Genomic DNA, 16,697 nt, shown 5'->3' with positions numbered 1-16,697 from the left:
TTGCTTAATTTTATGCAACAATTTAACTTGCATTTGATTTTATTTTCGTAACATTTTAATTAAATTTTTCAAATTGCAAAAGTGTATTATAAGTCAAAACATATAATGAAGTCGAAAAAATTCTTTATATTACACATGTTAATGCTCGTATGATCAAAATAAATGTATTATAAGGCTTCTATGAAAATTTTCATAAAAACTTCACTATAAAATTTTATTATAAAAATGTATTATGAGTCTTCTATGAGAATTTTTAAAACTTCTCTATAAAATTTTATTATAAATTAACACATATATTAGTTAATTTTTAAACGAACAACAGTCATTATCTTCATTATACTTAACTGGATCTTTGATTGAGAATTTAGATTACAATATTTTATATAAATTATCATAAAATATTCGTAATTAAAGAATTCTCAAATCATTTGATACAAGTCTGTGACAAACTGGATTCTCGATCTCAACCGAGGAATTTGGCAAATCTATTTCATCGATTAACATAATTAATCTACTGTTGACTGAAGTATCCAAATGTTCCTAGCTTATTTTCATTTAGCGGGATACTTATTGACGTTCGAATTTTTTTATATTTTTTTATATTCTTTTATATTTTTTTAGATGATACTTCACCATTGAGAGTTTTTAAATTTTCATTATATCCGTTATTCTTTATTCGTTAATTTAAGATTGTATCTCGTTGTAGCAAGAAGGTGCTTTGTAAATCGAAATGTTTGTTAATTATATTAATTTAAATTTAATTTAATTATAGCTCGAAATAAGCCATGACATTGTGTTAATTTTTAAGAAAATATACGAGCATTTTTTACTCCATTTTATTATAAAAATGTAGAGTAGAAGTTGATGAAGTAAATTAAAATTTCAGCGAATAATTCAAAGTAGCAGTTCTTACTGCAGTATACGCAATTAGATCAAATACATAATTTATACAGAGACAGAATTACTAACCGAAAAGATAATCAGAGACCGAATGATAAATGTCAGATGATAAATAATATATAATCCGAACTATGTTAAATAAAAATGAAATCGGAATGATAAGATAAAAGAATTCTCTGCACTTATGTCGCGACGATAATATCGACGATAAATTCGAATCACATATTTAACTATTATTTAAGCCTTTTGAAGTATTGTTTTTATTGGTGTTACCCAAATTCCAGAAATTGCTATCTGAATTAAATAGTATCAACGATGAAAGAAATGCAAAGGTATGACTAAAACAAACCGTCAGAATATTAAATTTTACCAAGTTTCGCAACATTCATTTCCAGCATTCTCCTAACGAGGAAAAAATGTAAAAGTACAATAAAAATGGCGAATTGTTGAATGTGCAAAATTTTGTACCTATATATTTCAAAGCATTCTCTTTCTTTAAATCTGCAATATTTATTTCTTTTTTTATCATCTGTTGCAGTGTTAAAAATTTCACATTGTTGTTTTATGTTCATAACACTGGAACTCTAAAACTTCTTTTTACATTACAGAAAGAGGGATCAATATAAATTATATTTTGAAATCTAAAGATGCACTTTACAGAGAACAAAAGAAGAGTTACTAAAGAAGAATTGCTAAAACATAGATAAGACGAAATAAATGGAAAGATTCGATAATAAATGCGAAGAAACTGAATATATAGACAGCAGATAGATTTAACGGATTGAACAATTTCGTAATTTTCATAATTATATCAATTCCTTTCATTTGACAGATTATATTTAGAATATATGTGTTTTCATGTGAGATAAATATGCTTTATAAATGTAAAATATATTTATCAAACTAATAATTTTGTCCCATATTTTAACATTAAATATGTGTGTATGCGTGTGCGTGCGTGCGTGCGTGCGTGCGTGCGTGCGTGCGTGCGTGCGTGCGTGCGTGTGTGTATGTATATGTGTGAACAATTTAATAATATAAACTTCAAAAATTTTCAAAAATATAGAATAAAAACCAAATAAAAAAATAAATGCAAAAATAAAAAAAAATAAATGTTAGCTCGTGCCGTTCATTGTTACAAAATAAACGTATAATAATTATATATTTAAATTAATTGTGTAAATAATTAAAAAATAAATCATTGTGCAATTCAATAATAAAATATGTACAATATATAGGGTATATCAGATCACTCGTACCATTCTTTTTCTTGGAAATAACTAATGATTAGAGAAAATATTTTCATTACTAAAGCCTATCTAAAATACGTAATGGTGGCATTTTGATTTTCCGGAAACTGTTTCGGTTTACCGGAAGTAAAGTAAACTTGTACCAAGTTTGAAATTAATAAAAACATAAATTGAATAAGTTATTGTTGGAGTTTTTTTAAAAACAAACAACATTTGCTTGAATTTTTTTATATTATTTACGGTTTAGCAGAAAAATGAAGAATCATCACAGGTTATGAGTTATCCATTTACCCAAACATCAAAAGTTATCGGAAGTTAAAATTAAATTTTTTTAAATCTTATATGTGAAGGCAATTTAAAAGGGTTTTCCTTCATTTTTATTTTGATTGAAAAAAATTAGTATGATTTATACAGAGATTGCGTTTCGTGGATTATCTCCGTGTTCAAATTCATTCTTATGTTAGAATGTCAACGTTTCGTGAACATTGCAGTTCACTTCATCAGGAGCAGCCTAATACGTCTCACTATTCATTTCCGAAAAAAAAAACAAGTGATCTGATATACTTCTTATATTTTCTTCCTTAGTTAATAATATATTTAATAATATATTTAATTAATAATATTTAGTTAATAATATATTTAATTAATAATATATTATATTTCCTTAGTTAATAAAATAATATATATTAATTATATAAATATATGCACATAATTAAAATATAACGTAACATCGTGTATCTTCAATAAAAATAATATTTAATAATATAATTGATGATTTGTGTTAAAACTTATATATTGCTGCTTTATTCACAAATAATAATAAATTATTCCTAATTTTCTCTCTTTAAATTATAATTAAATTTATTGAAAATTAGCGCCTAAGGCAATAAACATACATGTAACATTCATTTATAAATGCATTATGCTTCAGGCATCAGCGTGTTCACAAATAAACAAATAATAATAACATATTAGGTGTTGGAATTAATTCGTAGCGTTTTTAATGAAAGAATGTTATTTATTTCACATGAGCATTAAAAAATACATTAATGAAAGTACTTTTAAAACTTATAAATACTTTGTAAAACGCTACGAATTAATTCCAACACCTAATATTTCAAAAAATATTCTTAATTACGTCCAATGTACACATATATTCGATGACATTGCAATAAAAATATTGTGTGAATTTAGTTGCTCTATGTTTCCTCAGTCAGTTATTTACCAATCCCTTTGACAGCTTACTCCGCGAAATATCGGAAAATCATACAATCATACTGTTATTGACGCCACACAGATATTAACTGATTGTAAAGATAACATCGTTCTAAACATCATTCTAAAAATGTAACTTCATATCAGTCCTGAATCTAAATAAAACCATTTTTATATAGTAGGTCAGATAATATCTTCATCTTATTCATGATTAAAACTATATCTGATTCGTATAATTATATATGACATATGTATTTTATTTGACTAAATAAATTGTTTGTTTCTAAAGTTAGTCTATTATTTTAAATCTACAAATCTAATATTTTATTTAATTTTGCATTTCAATAAATTTTTTATTATTAAATTATCTAATTTTATTAATTATACTTAATGATTACGATGTCAAACGTAAAGAATGTAATTACTAAATATTTCTATATCTAATAATATTGTTTTTATCAACAATAACAAAAAATAAATATTTTAATCAATTCAATATTTCAGATATAGTCTTGTTTATTTAAAAAAAAAATAAAGACATATATATGCAATAAACACACAAATACGTTAATTGGCAAAATCTTTTCTAAAAGATTTTACCATACTCTTCAATCGTATTTTTTTATATTATTGCATCCATGGACTTTCTATATATATGAAAATCCTCTCGGAGATTTATTGATTAATATAGGCCATAACTAAGAGGCGAGCATGTTTCCGAATATACCGAAGGTAATTGGAAAATGTATCGCGCGTTTGCATATGCCACTCGTAAACTGAAGTAGGTCATCACAAATGCTCGCTTTTAAAAGTTTCCACTATTTTTTCCGCTATGCGCATCGAAGAATATTTCGATCCACACAACATTGTTTTTGTATTTGTCAAGAATGCGATATACAATACATATGATTTACTACAAAAGAGCGCATTGACATATAATGTGTAATCATCATTTGTTTGTGTATAAAATTACGTAAAAATACATACATTGATCGCATTTCACATTACAATAGTTTCTACAGGTCCAGTATCTGCTTTGATTATTTAAATTCTCATCATATAATCTTTTACAACAGAGAATAGCTCTTAATCGCGTAAGTACCATTTCAAAACGAGAGGCATAGAGGCACTTCTGTTCGTAATTACACCGAAGTGGATTTTCCAGTACGTGCTTGTTTCTCAGGGTCTCACATAAAATAACCTTCTTTTTAAAATTAAACATCAAAATTAAATGAATGTTAATTGCTAAAGAAAACTAATGTACTTTTAAATTACTAATATATTTATAAATATATTTTTAGATAAATAGCATGTTATTAATTTTACGTATACGTACGGTTATGTTGTTTCATGACGTATGTACTATAATACTTAATATCGTTATTGCAGAAAAAAATATACAAAACTGAACATCACGTTTTACCGCGTCCGACTTGAACAAATTTGCTTGGCAGACAATAAGTGAATTTATTAATGTCTGTTGGCTTCATCCTTTTTTTAAAATTATTTTAGCCTTGTAATAAAATAACTCCATAATTCTTAACTTAAAATTTTTCTAAAATTTTAAACTCAATCAAATTTTATGTCGATATATTGTATATTGTTTATATATTTAACTGAATATACCTACGCCCGGAAAGTTGGAAGTTCCAGATTTAAACTCTATAAAGTAATATTTTTCGCAATAAATTTTTAAAGTGTTTATTAAATTGACATCATTATTTTTCGTGTTTTCCTTATGCCAGATTTACAATTAAGTTTCGTATACTACTACCAATTTTATCTTGTAAAAACATCCTCAACTTCCATTTTTTTTAATAAAGTTAAAATTCGCTTCGTAACGTAATTTATTTTTAAAATCGTAATTTATAATACAATTATAAAAAATTAAATTTTTTAATATCAGTTTTCTTTTTTTACTGCGCTTGAAAATGTTTATCAATTTTATTAAAGGAAAATATGTTATATAATAACATACACACGCACACACACATACACACACACACACACACACACACACACACACACACACACACATGTATATATAAAACATTAACATAATATAGTCTGCATAACTTATCAAAGTTTATCAAAGTTTATTTATCAAAACTGCAACATTGCTTGTTCATAGTATAATACTGCGTAATTTTCTGTTTTTGTATAACTATAAGAAAAATATCTGATTCAATGTGTGACATGAAAAATATATGACCACGCGAATATGACGCATAGAGGACACGCTTTTTTCAAATTAACAAAAAACTTAATTAGAATAAGTTTTATCTTTTAATGCATAAAATTTAACACGCATTTAGCATAATATAAATAGCATGTTATTAATTTTACGTATACGTACGGTTATGTTGTTTCATGACGTATGTAATACTTAATATCGTTATTGCAGAAAAAAATATACAAAACTGAACATCACGTTTTACCGCGTCCGACTTGAACAAATTTGCTTGGCAGACAATAAGTGAATTTATTAATGTCTGTTGGCTTCATCCTTTTTTTAAAATTATTTTAGCCTTGTAATAAAATAACTCCATAATTCTTAACTTAAAATTTTTCTAAAATTTTAAACTCAATCAAATTTTATGTCGATATATTGTATATTGTTTATATATTTAACTGAATATTTTTATATGATCTGTGTTTAAGATTTTAACCCAATATTTATTCACGTCATTTATGATACTTAATATAACTCGATGACATAATAAAAGCATGAAGAATAGAATATTATGATGATTCAGTAATAGATTGAAATGTTAATTCATGTAAACATGTCTCAATACGCCGAAACTCTTATTTCAGAATATAAAAATACATATAAAATACACGTTATTGACAATCACCGGGAATATGTCTTGCTTCATTGGAGCGCAACGATGGTTTAAAGGTCGAGGGCGTGTGTAACAAGGTTACTACTTTTTATATATATCTCAAGGATTAGGTGCATTCCTAGATAAATGCGAAATAGTTATTTAAATAGTATCACAAATACAAAGTGTGTGTATTTCTAATTATTAATGATTCAAAGATAAATCAAGTATCTTCATATTACGCAAATTTATTGGTTTTTCAACTATGATTGATCTAATTGCGAAAGCAATTTAATCGAAATCTCTGTAAAGTACGAATTAATCCAATTAAAGATAATATATCAAATAAGTGGAAAATTACATCATTAAAATTCTCGCTCTGAGAATTACAAAACAGAATATATAAAAATTGCATTAAGCATTACATAATTTTATATGCTCCACGAGATCCCTTGAGTAATCTAAAATCAACTTCTTGCAATGAAAATTTAACAAAACATCTTTCTGTATATAAGCTTTTTAAGATTTAACACAAAATATATTAAATATATCAAATCTCAATTTACACATATATGTTATACATATATATATATATATATATATATATATATAAAACATATATAACATATATGTATAATATATATGTTATATAAATTCATATTGAGTATCAAAAATCCAGCTTCAACTGTTATGGTCGTTCCTATTTCTTATTGATTGTGTTCTCACCTGCGGTCTAATAAGATTCTTATTATTTATATATAACACATTATATACATACATAATCTAGTTAAAAACATACAGAAAAATAGTATTTTATAAATCATTATTTTACTTTATAAACGTTTCTTGATTTTCCGGAACCCATAATTCAAAAACTATTGCTCCGATATTACAAATAAACTCCAAATTGGTCAACAATATGCAAAATAAATTTATGAATATTTTAATAAATAAACATATGATACAAGAAATCTAGAACATTGCGTATAAATATTTGTTCGTGTTATATACATATATTTATTAAATATACATATTCAAAATCAATACAGTTTTTCAGATTGCTCGTATAAACCGGAGTTTTAATATCGAAAAGCAATCGAGACATCGGGTAAATATCCTAAAATTTCTGTTACTCCGAGATCGAAGCTGGTCCTTTCAAACCCGTTTCAGCAGAGTACAGGATTACCCAAAGGGTCAATAGTGTAGAGAACGAATAACGCGAGATTAAACTTTGTGTATTTGATCGCGTTGAAATACGTTTGTTTGAGATAATGTAACCGAGTATGTGTACGCGAGAAACGATCATTTGACATCACGTCAATGATTTGTTGATTTCTCCAAATATATATGAAAAATCGAAATACTGCATTTTTGTTGATATTATTACAATTAAAATCGCGAATAAAACGCTATACAATTGTAAACTGATAATAATAAAAAATAATTTATAAAGAATAAAAAATGTTCGTTATACATTTTCAATAAAAAAAATTTGGCAAAAGATACGGTTGAGGATTTATGAGTTGTACCATCGAAAAATTTTGTTTACGTCATTTCTCGCAGGACTGAATAAACGCAATACGCGATATCAACGAAACCAAGCGAAAAATTTGCTGTGTAGGAAGAACATTGACAAAACAAAATACTATCTCAAGTCGGTAACTTGATATCATTAGAATCGCAAATACATAGTTTCAATGACGAGGAAACTTATCATTCTGAAATGATTGGAGGTTTCCTGGCTGACACCAATATGATTGGCCCAAATGATAAGTGCATTTGACAAATACGTTTCTCAGATATATCGATAATATCTGTTTCTCGATTTGACGTAAAAGATTTAATCTTCCACCAAAAGAGATAATAAAATTACTTAAGAACAGTTTTTATATTATATTTTAATCTTGAATAAATAATTTTTATTGCTAAGAAATTGCTCAGAAATAATTTATTTACCTTGACAATAAAAAAATTTAAAATTATTCTTAAAGTAATTAATTTTTGTATAAAAAAGAAAAAGTCTGTACTTTTAATTGGCAGATTTATTTCTCTCTAAAGCTTTTCTTGATAATAGCCAATTTAAGTGTGCTGTGGCGAGAAAAATCGACTCTCTTTCTGCTATGTATCTTCTTACATCTACCCGATACACTTTTCTTGCCATCTACCTGTTTCCGATCAGACGTGAACAGGAAACACGAGAGAGCCTCGTGTTTCCATTTGGCGAGAACGCCTGCGCGCTACTTGTATTGATCAAACTACGAGAACATTCAGTTTGGTTCGACTCATCGAACCAGACAGATCTGTAAATCCAAAATACGATTACGATACATTTTTATCGATACTAAGTTGTGATCGAAGGATTGTTATCAGATCAGTTTCTTCGATCTTACGATCAGGATATTCGTATGTCTCGTATCTTTATCTTCTTTTCTTTCTCTTTAGAGAAATAGTTTTGTTTAGTTTTTACAATAACAAAAAATTTGTAATACAAATTCAAAGAACGTATATTCTTCTCTATTTTTATATTCTAATAAAAAAATATATAAATTAAAGATAAAGAAAGAAAGACAAAGTAATTTTTAATTATTGATAGATTATTAACATTTTATTAGTTATGAGCTAATTATATGAATAAAAAATATCATACATTAAAACTGACTGTTCGACTTAAAATTCGACTTTTGATAATATCTGTTGATATCTGATCAAAAACTTTAATCCAATTAAGCTGCAAAAGTAATCTGCCAGACATGCAATTTGTGATGTAGTTATGTGACAGATATTTATTTCAAAAATTATAATTATTTCTGAAGTATTTGCTAAAAATTTCATATATATATTTCTATATACAGATATTGTATATTCATGTATGCATACACTTGTAAAATATATAAACCGCTATATTAATATCCATATTTTTTGCAAGTGAATATATATAAATAATTTGTTACACCCGATACGTTCTATAAATAAAATTAATGCATTCTACTTGAGCTACAATAATGATTTTAAAATTATTTTTATACAATATTTTGCAAAAATATATATATATATATATTCTTTTCCCTTTGCCATATATTTAACTCCAAACGAGATTGCCTAATTCTAAATTTAATTAATTAATTAATAATATTTCTAATAATGTATCCAAAGCAACACTGTTCAGAATGTTTAGTTAACATTTATGCTTTAAATGCAAACGTGTATTGTTTATTTTAGTGGAGCTCGATATTTTATTTGAACAAATCTTTATGTACTTTTCTAAACTGTTGACACAAAATATTAGTTTTTAACATTAGCAGATGTTGCTTTCTATGCTTTCTCGCCCACATTTTTACATATCAATAATGTTTTAAAAAACTCTTGTATTATAATAAGTATTTAATCTTTTTTTTAATTATGACACAACAGCATACCATTATATAAACTGTATCAAATTAAAAAAGAAAAAAGAATTAAGAAAAGTTACTTGCTCTATGTTCTGTAAGAATACTTTAATATTATTAGAAGTAAGAACTAATGGCGTTAGGTACAGAATACAAAGGCGTTAATAAAGAATGCCATAAAAAAAATGAAAGACAAATTCATTCTGATATCTAAAGTCAAGCAAAATAAACATAAAAAGGATTTTAATTATTTCCTGTTCATTAGAGATTTCCCGGGATCGCTCGTGGCTACTCATGATTGCTACCGCATCGACGTAACTCAATCCCGATTACTTACCGAGAAAATGCGGTCGTCGTGATCGACGTCGTCGACGTCCGCGGAATCCGCATTGAACGATTCTCGAATGCGAAATACCATTACGCGCACATCGCGATAGAGCGATCATCCTTTATGACGAAGATATTCGAATAGAGTGATTTCAGATGAACATACACGTTAGATAACCTGTCGACGATTTATCCATACAATGAATTTCAAGAAGCAATTTATACAGCCAGTTTTTATTCTCTCAAATTTTTTATCTTGCATTAAATTTTATAATAGGCAAAAATATTTAAATACGAGATTTTCAGAAAAAATTCAAGCTATTACATATTTCATGTAATTTGGAAGATCACACTCAAAGTCTGTCACTTGATTTTACAATGAACTTGTGCATTAGATTTATAATGAAAGCTATTCAAATGAAGTATTTTTGGAAACATTCCGAGCTGTTACATATTTCACATAATTTGCAAGATTAAGCTCATACTCTGAGTTCATTTGACTTTACAATGAAATTCGCTTGCTTAAGGGTAAATATTTACCATTTATAAAAGCAAGCAAGATTCTAAATTTACCATTTTAAAACAGTATATTAATAAGCTTAAAAGAAATTGTTAAAATATTTATTTTCTTTAATATGCAATATTACTTGGTAAATTTATTATCATAAGTTTATATAAGATATTATACGTGATGAAAAAGGCAGAAATTTAATTTCGCGGTTTTTTTAGAAAAAATTAATTCTCATTTCTGCGATAAGAATATCGTTACCAAGTATGGTTTATTCAATTACGTATTCTAAAATTATTGCAAATCTGTTTTCTCATGCGCGTTCTTGGAAAAAATTATCTCTCTCTAATATCTACGCAGAGAATTATTAATGTGAGACAAACTTATGAATAATACGTAGGAACGCGCGATATTGACCATGCTAAATCCGACGCAAGGACATCATTTGAATCATTTAATTTTCTCGTAATCTGTAAAATTGCTTGCAAGGAAATTCTCATTGACATAACACGCTTATTAATCATCGACTGACGCGTAATTAATACAAATTCTCCCAACAAATTTACGTCTTGCTAATATGCGAATCGGATAGCCTCTGTACATTGAAAATACTATCTATATACGTAAGTATGATATATAGAACATGAGAGTATTATCTTTAAAGAATCATAAACGCATCTTTTATGTGTGAAATCGTAATGAAATATTTTTCAATGGATTTCTCGCAATATTCTATTGACTCCTATTTTTTATTTTTAATATAAACAGAGGTAAACATTATACTTTATCATGTTAAACTGGAATGGCTCAAAACAATAGGATTTCTGTCTATAACACTTTCAATAAATTTTAATGGCTTCAAAATCTTGTAAAATGTTATAACGTCGCTTTAATCTGAAACTGAGAGAAAAATCATTTTCTTCACAACTACTAAATTTCCAGACTTTTCGTTCCACAAATGATTTCAATATAACTTAGAAATCTATTCGAGTAAGAAATTACTTTTATTAACGTTTCGAAAAATGATTTTCGAATCTCAATAAGTTGATAAAATTATTAGGTGTTGGAATTAATTCGTAGCGTTTTACAAGTGATGGGAAGTACTTTCATTAATGTATTTTTTAATGCTCATGTGAAATAAATAACATTCTTTCATTAAAAACGCTACGAATTAATTCCAACACCTAATATTATACGAGATTATACTACTTAAATAAACTACTTTACTAAACTTTTCAAATTTTAGAGAGAGAGAGAGAGAGAATTGATGAATATACCAGAATAAATGTTCTTCCGCAGCTTCATTAACAGTTTCCACAAGATGACCTCATAAGTTCTTGTAACTCCACGTAAACAGTATTCAATGCAAGTACCTACCTGGAAATTGTATTTGTCGTCGGGGGAAATTGCTGGCACCTCGAGTATCCGAAATTCGCCAACGAGCACGAGATTGAAATTCTCACTCCGGCCACCACACCGCTCCTCGTCGTCGTCGTCATCGTCGTCGTCCTTCGAACCACAGCACTGGCCGCAGTGTTATAATTATCCGATTCGATCGATGCGAGGATGGGGGACGCAGGGGAATAAACGGCAGAAACCTGGGTCGAGAGAGATAATTACGAGTTAATCGAGGAAAATTTGTACAGCAATGATAATATGCGCGGCAAATGGAAATTCGAATAAACGGTTGGCTTTATACGGAGGCGACTGTCGCTTTATTTGCACTAGAACGACACAACAAATGGTCCGAAAAATTGATAAACCGCCAAGCGAAGAGCTGAATACAAAGCAACCTGGAAAAATGCTGAACTGGTGTATTCAGATTTCAACCATCGAATATTTTATGTGTAATCCTTTTAGTATAAATACTTGTGCTTTAATCGTTTATTTAAATCTTTATTTGAATCTTTCCTTTTCATTGTTATTTGTATGTTGTCAAAATTTATATTTGTATGTTAAATTTTCATATTTGTTTGTTTTCATATTTTATGTGCATAAATTCAAAAAGCCTGAAAGTTTTGAAAATTAAAATTTTATAAAAGTATTTTATCTTATCTCTCTCTTAGAATTAATATCACTTTGGCCGATAATAATATAGTATGAGTCTATTCTATCTTTCAAGTGTCCAATTATTTTTTTCGTCAGTACAAACATTGTAATAGAATAAAAATTTAGTTAGTTTAAAGATAATTACAAAGTTAGTCTTAAGAAAAACCTATTCATAAAGAAAAATAAAAATAAAAAAATATTGTACTATCCCTAGATCAAGTTTTTTAGAATAGGGGACACTTGGTATATTAGATTATTTTACTAAAATGTAAATTACTTTAAGAATGAAGAGTTAGATAGAAATGTTATTTTTTAACTCGATTAGTGCGATTAAATTATTAAAATATTAGGTGTATAAATAAGTTTCCGCCGTTTGACAAAAGATGATGCCACCAGTATGTTATGGTTAAAATTGTCTGCTGTAAAACGTCATATCGTAAGATTGGACATCTGGTAACAACATAACCTTGAAATATTAGCGATTTTGTATCAGCATCATATATCTTTTTTCGTGCGAAAATGTCGAGTTTTGAGCCGAATAAACGTCATTTGCGGGAGCTTTTGATTTACTTCTTTAATTTGAAGAAATCTGCAGCTGAGGCGCATCGATTGCTTGTAGAAGCATATGGTGAGGCTGCCTTAAGTGAAAGAAGTTGCCGTGAGTGGTTTCAAAAGTTTAAGAACGGTGAATTTGACGTCGAAGACAAAGAACGTAGCGGAAGGCCGAAAGTGTACGAAGACGCGGAATTGGAATCATTATTGGATGAAGATTCGTGCCAAACGCAAGAAGCACTTGCACTTACATTAGGAGTGACTCAACCAGCAATTTCACATCGCTTAAAATCATTAGGAATGATTCAAAAGCAAGGAAATTGGGTTCCATATGAACTGACGCCGAGAAACGTTGAACGCCGATTTTTCACATGTGAAATGCTGCTTGCCAGGCATAAACGAAAGGGTTTTTTGCATCGTATAGTCACTGGTGATGAAAAATGGATTCACTACGATAACCCAAAGAAGAAAAAATCATGGGGACCACCTGGCCATGCTTCAATATCAACAGCCAAGCCGAACATTCATGGAAAAAAGCTCATGTTGTGTATTTGATGGGATCAGCTTGGTGTCGTATATTATGAGTTGCTCAAACCGAACGAAACCATTACTGGGGCTCTCTACCAAACACAATTGATGAGATTGAGCCGAGTACTCAAGGAAAAACGCGCCCACTACTACTCCAGACACGACAAAGTTATTCTTCTGCATGATAATGCTCGTCCATGTTGCGGCGCCGGTCAAAACTTATTTGGAAACACTCAATTGGGAAGTTTTATCCCACCCGCCGTATTCACCAGACATTGCTCCTTCTGATTACTACTTGTTTCGATCGATGGCACATGGCCTGTCTGAGCAACACTTCACATCATATGAAGATACCAAAAATTGGGTCGATTCGTGGATAGCTTCAAAAGATGAAGCGTTCTTCCGACGCGATATCCGTATGCTGCCAGAAAGATGGGAAAAAGTAGTGGCTAGCGATGGACAATACTTCGAATAAAACATTATGTACCGTTCTTTCACAATAAATGCCCAATTTTTGATAAAAATGGCGGAAACTTATTTATACTCCTAATATATATAATGTAACATAACAACTTTTTCCTTTTTTTTTTATTTTTTTAAATATTCAACAAAATCAAAAGACGGGATCAAGTATTAGGTTCTTCTATCCAATAGCTTACATCTATGATAAATTATTATAAAATTAAATAAAATGTACGAAAATAAATTAAAATATTTACAAATTACTTATTACTTTCTTTATGTCGTAAACTTATGTGAATGATGAATAAAATACACATATAATGATAAATGACGGATTATGCCAATACTAAATATCATAATTTTATGTAAGTAATTATTATGTAAGTATTTATGTAAGTATTATTAAGACATGTTACATTACATCAAGTAACCAATTAAATTATTATTATTGATTATTGCTGTATTATATTTTACATTAATACTACGTATTTTATATTTAGGTATTATAACATATTTATCAGATACACGCATGTCAGAGACAGTAGTATAAATATATGTATAATATAAATGCAAACAGAAGAATTTCTGTCAGATGTCACTCTATATTAGAGTGAAAGAACGCTAATGAGAAATGTCATGCGATAAATGTCAGGTCTAAACTTAGCTTCAGACGGAAACGAGTATTTTTAAGTGAAAAGTGGGCGATTTGTGCGAATCGCAAAATGCATTAAACTGTGTGTGTATATATGTAATGTTTTTGCCCAAGGTGAAAAATCGATCTGTAATTTGACCTTCATCTAAAAGTGTGGATAGGAATTAAAACGAAAAAATACCGTACTAATCCAAAACAAATAAACCACAAGCCCAATCAATTAAAAACTTTGGTATCTCGTCGATTAAATATCTTTGTTCTCGACATCAAATTTTCGTTTCGTGTATTGGATTTGTGTTTTGCATGATGAAAGTGAATCAAATACTGCAAATGACGAATAAAGTGTCGAGTGCGAGTAGTAGCGCGCACCAGTTAACGTAGTGATTGTAATCAATTGCATTTCTTCGACATCCGTAATTTGTTTGTCGATTTTATACTTCAAATGCATCATTACATTAAAATTTAAAGCTATGTGAATCAAAATTGTAAATAAATAATTTTTTTATATAGTAAAAAATTTGTTCCACGGAAATAACGGTTAGCATTACATTTTTTAATACTTTTAGAATTCAGTCACAATTTCCGTTTTTGTAAAAAAAAAATGAAATATACAGGGTGTTTCAAAATTCGCACCTGTGAAGTACAAAACGTGATACTTTATGCTAAAAGAAACAACTAATTCCTTTTGCAAAATTGCGTCTGACAAGTAGTTTTTGCAGGAGAGCAGGTTGAAGTTGTACGAGTAAACGCAAAAATTATTTATCGAGTGTAATTTTAGTACAGGAAAAAGTTGTTCGTTTTAACACGAAAAACAATTGCAAAATTGCATCCAAGTAGTTTTTGCAGGAGAGTAGGTTGGAGTTAATAAATAAGCGCAAAAATTATTTATCGGACGCAATTTTGTTAAAAGAAAAAGTTGTTTGTTTTAATATAAAGTATCACGTCTTATACTTCGCGAATTTTGAAATCCTGTATAGATGTAATAGAAATCTATCTAAATTTTTAGAATCTTAATAATCTACATATCGTTCTCTTAAAAATATCATTCTTCAAAAGTGATTCAGAAAGTAAAAAGAGAAAAAAACCTTTTTAAAACTTAACAGAAAATTATTGACTAAACAAATAATCGGCAAAATGAATATAATCTTAACACAATCAAATATCAATTTTGTCATTTTTGTTTCACGATTCTTAAAAAACTTTTTAAATTGTAACGATTTTTTTATGAAATTAGTTCACTTTTGATGATTGATAGGATAATGTTTATTTAACTTATTCATGGTAATAACACGAAAATCACATTTTATGAATTGTTATTTTTAAAATAAGGGAACAATAGGTTTTATTATATTAAAATTATATTAATTCTGAGATAAGGTAAAATACTTTTATAAAATTTTAATTTTCAAAACTTTCAAGCTTTTTGAATTTATGTACATAAAATGTAAAAACACAAATAAATATGAAAATTTAACATACAAATATAAATTTTGACAACATACAAATAACATGTTTTCTATCATTAAGAATGAACATTAGTAACATGAAAAAAATAAACCTTTTTATTTATCGAATAATAGATAAGAATCAAATCTTCCAAAGAATCGAATGATCCTTACACACAGATTCTCTTATATAATCTAATATTCTATCAATACATATGTGATGTGAAATTCCTAAAATATATAAATTGCCGCAAACAAAAAATAATTATAATTATTAAGATCATTTAACATTAACATCACACATGCCAATAAAAAATATAATAAAAATATTTTTAATAAATTGCCGTATTTAAAATATCTATTAAATTATTAATGGTTATAACTATAAACTATATATGTATATTATTAATAAATCTATTTTTGATATTGATTATATTGTTATTATATTATATTTTCAAATAAATCTGTAATATAGCAATTATACAAGATTTAGATAAATTATATAATATGTGCTGTTATCACATTATATGTAATTATACATTATGCATAATTTGTATGATTAAGATAAATCTTGCATACTTATTATGATATGTGTTTC

At 27.7% G+C, this 16,697-nt stretch overlaps 1 long non-coding RNA gene across 7 annotated transcripts in view; it reads right to left on the bottom strand.

Moving 5' to 3' along the window:
- LOC147910252 (uncharacterized) overlaps nt 1-16,697 on the bottom strand; it is a 322,413-nt gene that overhangs the window by 288,696 nt on the left and 17,020 nt on the right. For 6 of the 7 annotated variants that reach the window (XR_015544623.1, XR_015544622.1, XR_015544621.1 and 3 more), the window contains one exon: nt 11,789-12,009. This is a non-coding gene — a long non-coding RNA (uncharacterized LOC147910252). Of the gene's footprint in view, nt 1-6,912; nt 11,312-11,788; nt 12,010-16,697 lie in introns of those variants that run through there. The other variant, XR_015544617.1, reaches the window with a different exon arrangement.

Source organism: Acromyrmex echinatior, chromosome 3 (genome assembly GCF_024713525.1).
Source record: "Acromyrmex echinatior isolate Ae372 chromosome 3, ASM2471352v2, whole genome shotgun sequence".
Lineage (NCBI taxonomy): Eukaryota > Metazoa > Arthropoda > Insecta > Hymenoptera > Formicidae > Acromyrmex > Acromyrmex echinatior.
The sequence above is the reverse complement of the archived record's forward strand: the minus strand, read 5'-3'. Positions and strand labels throughout refer to the sequence as shown.